Source organism: Phragmites australis, chromosome 2 (genome assembly GCF_958298935.1).
Source record: "Phragmites australis chromosome 2, lpPhrAust1.1, whole genome shotgun sequence".
NCBI lineage: Eukaryota > Viridiplantae > Streptophyta > Magnoliopsida > Poales > Poaceae > Phragmites > Phragmites australis.
This window is the reverse complement of record NC_084922.1, coordinates 49117133-49124293: the sequence shown is the minus strand read 5'-3', so window position 1 is coordinate 49124293 and position 7161 is coordinate 49117133.

The window sequence follows — 7161 nt, the reverse complement described above, 5'->3', positions numbered from 1 at the left end:
ATTTAAATTTATTTTATTAAATTGAGTCAATAGTTTTAAAACCTCTAATTCACCCGATCATCAACGGTCCTTACACCTAGTTCGTCGACACAGTACGCTACTGGCTGCGTGCTTTCAATCCAACGATGCATGCATGCTTAAGAGGATTCAGTGCAGTTTCTGCCACCGAATTTATGGCATGCAAAAACGGCCAAACCAGGGTGCATCTCGTGATGCATGCTTGCTTAAGAGGATTCAGTGCAGTTTCTGCCACCGAATTTATGGCAAGCAAAAACGGCCAAACCAGGGTGCATCTCGTGGTAACCTGTCACTGGCATATATTTGGTCCTTAGATCTGTTCATAACTACCGGTTCAGAGCTCTGCCTCTGCTTCTGCTGTCCTCACACGTCACTGCGTGAGATGGGTCCAAGGATCGATGGAGACAGCATGCCAGTATAAACGGTAGAACACGTACTCCTGCAGCTACCTCCGTTGGTTTTACCATGCCGCGGATTAGGAGCATTGACCAGCATGGGATCGAATTCTCCACCACCATAGAAACAATAATAGCATATATAACGTTGTAGATTGTTATTTAAAAGCTATCACCAATAAATTATATATAGATGGTTAATAAAAAATATATGATACTTTTAGCTGATTAGGAGAGTGAAAATATATAGACGGTTTTACTAAAAGACCGTTTGTATATTGATGTCTCTTAGACACTAACTTTTTTTTTCTAAAAAATTAACATAGATGGCCCTATATAAAAAAACGTTTCTGTCTAGTAGTCGTCTACACACAGACTATCATTTAGTAAAATTGAATGTGTGTTCTCGTTTTTCTAGACAGATATAGTTTTTTTATAAATATCTGTTTATATCTAGATAATCAACAGACTCGCGTTTTATAAATATTCATCTTTATATATTTGAAAATTTATAAAATATTCATACAAAGATGGATGAAAAAACTATTTATATAAAAACTGTATTTTTGATAAGATTTACAACTTTGTAGTTTATATTTTTTAATTAAGTTATTTAGATGCTCAAATAATTATTTAAAGTTTTGAACAATAATTGTCAAAAGATTAAAATATCATATTCTATTAGCAATGATTTACATGTGAGAGATGGTAATGAGACTACGCGCAAGGTATGAGGTCACAAATTTGACGCCTACAAACCGCATGCATGTGAAAAATTGCATAACATGTTACTTGCGAAAATCGTATTTCCCACGGGATGGCTTAGGTGCAATTTTTCCTACTTGAAAATATTTTTTAAAATAATACCATAAACGGTTTTTATTAAAAACTATCTATACTATATTATATCATAAATAGATAATTATTCGTACGTGATAAGCTTGATATAATAGATATGTTCACGTTAACGGTTTCGTTCACCGTCCGTGGACATGTGTTAAAAACCGTCTGTTGATCTGTGTGGTAGTGCTCGGTGCTGCCAGCCAAATCACTATGTGCGCGCCGTCTTTTCCTGACAACTGATAGCACGGGATGCCGAGATAGTGCCGGCACGCGCAGTGGAGGTACTGCCGTGCCGACGGAAGCGACGTAAAAGAATCCATGGCTTTGGCAACGTCAGGGGAAGGTCCATGCATGACATCAGACGGGCAGGCCGGCGCCGGGCCCTCCAACATTTGGCTAAAATGTTCAGCATCCCAGTGAAATTAGAGCGCTATGGTTTGCTTCTTTGTAGTTCTCTTAAGAGCGGAGACTTGAAGCTCCAGACCCTCCTATCATTTGGTTGAAACTTGAAGCTCCGACACTGCAGCGACGTACGCCGGCGAGCGCGAGCGATACTGATAACCGGAGATCGATGGAGCAGGCCGCGCCTGCCATGTGTGGTGCTGGATCCGAGGCGAGGCTCCGATCGGCTCCTGCTCCGCGCAGTGACTCCGCCGGCGTGTCCGGCCAGCTCGTGCCGTTTTCCGAGTGGCGGAGCACGCGCGCGCCCGCCGAAACATAGGATGGTGACCACCTTGCTCTGATAAATAGCGGCGCGATTGACAGCCATGCCGTGCCCGCCGTGCATGTGCGGTGCTGGATCTATCTAAGCCTTGCTCTGCTCCGGCGGGCCGGCGCAATGACTGCGCCTGCGCGCAGACGTCCGGCTCCGGCTCGTGCCATTACCATCTGTACGCGCGTATTGGGAGGGTCAGTGGTCAGGAGACATGAGATGATGAGCTGTAGCAGCAAGATGAGGATCCATCATCGGCGGACGACGAATGCATGCATGCGATGCGACCAATTGCTACGTGTCGACAAAGGGAATTCATTATGCTTGGGCCTTGAGGTGTGGTCATCACCTCATCGTGTCGATCGTGAACATGAATGCATGCAGGCGTCGTACGTAAATCGACAGTATTATACTGCTGCGTGCGTGCTAGCCAGGGGCTACTGCGCGGGCGCTTAATTCGAAAAACGCATGCATGCTTGAATGCATGCATGGGGATAATTTAGCATAGTTTTGCGACCGAATTCAAGGTAAAGGCGGGCGAAAACAGGGGTCCACTTCGTCCTCACCTCAGTACCATTAGATTTGTTCGTAATTACGGGTTCAAAGTTCTGCTAAGTAATTTTGTCTCTTGCGTCGACACTGCGTGAGATACAATAATGATCAATGGAAACAGTCAAACAGCATATTACAGCACTTATTATTCCCGCGCTTCCTAGAATTGAAGCAGATCATGCGTGAAGCAGGGCGTTACGTTGTGGGCTCCAACGGTCGGCGTGAAGAGAAGCTGGGCCCATGCGTCAGTGAAGGAAGCTGTTGCCGTGGGAAAGGAGTTGAGAGCCAGCGTGTGTGAACTGTAAGGGGACAGTGTGTTATAAACCGATCCCAGGGTATGTGGAAGGGCATCGAACCGGTAGGCTGGCAAAGGCAGGAAGCAACCATGCTCCTGATGTATCGGATGATTCTTATCTTCTATCGATTCTAGTTCTCCGAATCCCCTTTCTGTTCTTCCCGTCGTGGGGTCCGTTACAGGCCGTCCGGTTGAAATCGAATGGTTGAAAGCTATCATCCGAAGAGATCCTGTTTTTCAGGCATGTGATAAATAGCAGGGCCCGGTTATTCCTGCTACGTCGATCAAATCCGGCTGTTTTAACCTTACACACAAGGAGCTACGAACAGATGTAAAATGATATTGGAGCTAGCCGTTCATTTCATTTGACAAACTTTGCCAAGTTTTGCCTCTAAAACCACTGCAAATAGGCAATGAACCGGCCGAGGTGAAAGAAAAGAATGCGTGGTTTCGACAACGTCAGGGGAGTTAGGGTGCATGCATGACATTATTGACATCAGACGAGCTGAAAGACAAGCCGATCGATGTATAGAAGCGCTCCGGTCGATTGACGGGACAGGCCGGCGCCAGCGCCGGCGCGCGAGGGTGGTCGGTGACGGGTGCACAGCGTACGTACGGGCACGACCGTCCGAGGCGCACGTCGCGGTGAGGTGGGCACAGGTAGCAAGTTCGGTTTGATAGGCTCACCCAAGGAAGGCTGGGCTAGGGCGCCACTAGGCGCCGGTGCGTGCGCGCGACGATGCTGAATTATCACTCACCTGAGATGAGCGTGTCGGCACGCCGCCTGCCTGCCATGGCGCGCGGCCGTCAGGGACCGGCCGGCCTGCTCATCGTTAGCTGTGCCGTGCCGTGCCTGACTCTGACTGCCTGCCATGCGCGGTGCTGGATCTCAGATCGACTGGCCTGCTAGCTCCGGCCGGTGAGCGCAGTGACTGCGTCTGCACTGCACGTCAGGCAGCAGGTTCGTGCCATTTTCTTCATGGTGGATCGGAGCACGCGCACTGAGAAAAACATAGGGACTGGTGGTGCGCCCGGTGCCCCTGCTCTGCCAGAGCATGCGGCACGGCATGCATGTCTGCCCCTACCAGAACACGACGCATTGCCAATGTCAAATTGAGCTAGTTGAGGTGTAGCGTAGACATTGCAGAAGGACCATGGCCGATCGATGGCCGGGACAAGTGTAGGGTTAGCAAGGGTGGTACCGTACTGGCACGCGCGTCATGCGGAAATGCGTAGTTGTTGTTTCTATAGGGAAATGTAGGTTCGTTCACAATGAGCCGCGTGTAGTACTTTTCGCTGAAAATTGACGTGACGTACTGGGCCGTATAACAAAGCAAATCAACCCATCTGCAGTTTGTTTGTTGGGTGGCCCGTGGGCTGTCACGAACACAATGTTAACTTGCTACTGAGGCCAGTTCATGCACACTCATTCTGGCTGCCTTCTGTTTCATGATTCCATGTACAGGTGCAACCAGAGATCAGATGCTATCAGGCATAAAGAGGGAGACACTGAATTTGCAGTCAGAGAAACACTACCCACAAGAAGCTTTAAATGATGTGATTAGGATACAATTGTGACACCAACAACCATAGTAGTCATAGAGATTTAGGGTCTATTTGTTTTAGCTTTCGATTCTGAAAAGTTGCTTTTAAAAGTTGAAACCAAAACAAACAGTTAGATTGTACAATCCGCTTTTTAAAATCTGATCCTCTTTTCTATCACAATCTATAATCTGTGTCTAACCAGTTTTTTTTGCAGATTGTGATTTTAGAAAAAATAAAAATACCCACACAAGCATCATGAAATTACCCACCATTACCATTACGTTCCCAAAACGTTTTCTTTCCACCTTCTATTAACCAATCTCCCGTCGGCTCCCCTCCCTCTCCCGATCTCTCATCGCCGATCTGCCCTGTCCGTCCCAGCCGATGCCTGCTCGTACAGGCAGGCCGCACCTCCAGCCGAGCTGCACGCTTGTCCAGGCCACCTCCAGCCGGCGCCCGCGAGCCGACGTCCACCCTCCAGCAGGCGCCCGCCCTCCTGCCGGCGACTGCCCGTCTGCCGGATCCCGCCCTCCAGCCACGCCCGTCCAGGCAACCTCCAGCCGAGCCGCACGCCTGTCCAGGCCGCCTCCAGCCGGCGCCCGCCCTCTTGCCAGCGACCGCCCGTCTGCCGGATCCCGCCCTCCAGCCGGCGCCCGCCTTCTAGGCTGATCCAGGCGCCCTGCCCGTCCAGGCCACCTCCAGCCGATGCCCGCCCTCCAGCTGACACCCGCCCTCCTGCAGGCGACCGCCCGTCTGCCGGATCCCACCGTCCAGCCGGCGCCCACCCTCCTGCCGTCGGTGGTCCAGCCGACCGCCCCTCCCAAATATTGGATCTTCTATTATGTGCCTACTCAATTAGTGCCTGCTCAATCATTCATCCAAGTGTTCCCCAAATGCCAAGTTTAGTGCTCCTATGTTTGGGTATGGCTTGTGGTCACCACGTTCTGCAATCAATAGTCAAATATGTGTTCTTTAGATCATGTCAATGTGTGAAAGTGTTGCGACCTAATCTCTGTCTTATGTTGTCAAAAAAAACTCGTTGTTTTGATTTTTAATTGAACTATTTTGGCTATTGAATTTTTCATAGAGCTTTATGTGATGTTCAATTCTAGCTTACCTACTATTATGATAAATAGATGGAGGACTTTGTGCCGGATAAAGCCAATTGGGACGTTTCTCACAATATGGTGTTTTGTGAAATTTGTGTGGAGGAAATAGATGCTGTGAATAGGCCCCTTGGAAGTATAACTTCCAAGGGCTATAAGAATCTGTATGAGAAATTCTTCGCTAGGACAGGAAGAAAACACACTAAACTGCAGCTGAAAAATCAATGGGATGCACTGAAGGGTTTGTACAACTTTTGGTTAACCATTAATAAAGCTACTGAACTTGGATAGGACAATGCTAAAGGAACGGTTGTGGCAAGTGACAGTTGGTGGAAAGAAAATATAAAGGTAATCACTTTTTACCTCACATGTTACTTTTCATTTTATTGTAGCCAAGCTTAACATAACATTACCTTTTTTTTATTTCCAGGACATGCAGAATGGAAGAAACTTCAGAATGGTCCCCCTGAAAATCTTTCAGAACTAGAAAGTATGTTTGATAACAGTCATGTCGATGTTTCTTCCTCTTATGTTCCTAGTGAAGGAGTGGGAGCAAATGTCAATAATGAGGAACAATTGGGTGATGTAGGCGTTGAGGAAAACAACATCAATAGGAAGGGTGCCAATATGTTGAAGCGAAGTGCTTCTGTTAACAATGATAGCCCAAAGAAGTATAGAAAGAATCCTATGGTTAAGATAATGAAAGGCATAATGGAAAATATGCAGTCTTCTAGTGTTGTAACCAACAAGGTGTTGCAAGGTGAAATGAGGTCCGAGTCAATTAAGGAAGTGATGCGTTTGAATGTTGAGTCTGGAGCAATTGAAGGAAGTGACGAACATTTTATAGCTACCAAGCTTTTTGTCAAAGCCGAAAATCGTGATATGTTCCTCACTTTAACCACCAAAGAAGGAAGACTCAATTGGCTTAAAAGATGGTGTGAGGAAAAGAAAAAGGAGTGGTTGTTTAATTTGGAAGTAGTACTACTATCATTATGTAATATTGCTAGGAACAATGGTACTAGTATCGTTTTGTTATTTTGCATGGAACAATGGAGCTATTAACGTTTTGTTATTTTGTATGGAGCAATGTTGCTATTATCGTTTTGTTATTTTACATGGAACAATGGTGCTATTATCGTTCTGTAACCTATCTTTATATTTATTTGTAGATGAGTTCAAGCGGTAATTATGATGATCTGGCAAGTGATGATGATGATGTAATATTTGAGATTGCTCGTAGTCAACAAGAGTGCCTTGCACAATATGGAGCGTTAGCATGCATTTTTGGTACGTACTATGGTGATACTTTCTTGAACAAATCTAAAAGGAGGGAATCTGGTGTTTCAGGTCATGTTTGGGTTATGGAAAACTTGAATGATCCAAGAGAATGCTACAATATGTTTAGGATGAGTAGGCTACTTTTTGATAGGCTACATGACTTGTTGGTGACAAATTATGGTTTGAAGTCAACTAGAGTTATGAGTTCTATTGAATGTTTATGTATGTTTTTATGGATTATTGGGGCTCCACAATCATTCATCCAAGTTAAAAATATCTTTAAGAGGTCAACTGAAACAATTAGTAGGAAGTTTGTGGAAGTGTTAGATAGTATCAATCTCCTTACAGCAGAGATTATCAAACCAAGAGATTCAGAGTTCAGAGCGGTGCATTCTAGACTTCAAGATTCGTGTTTTT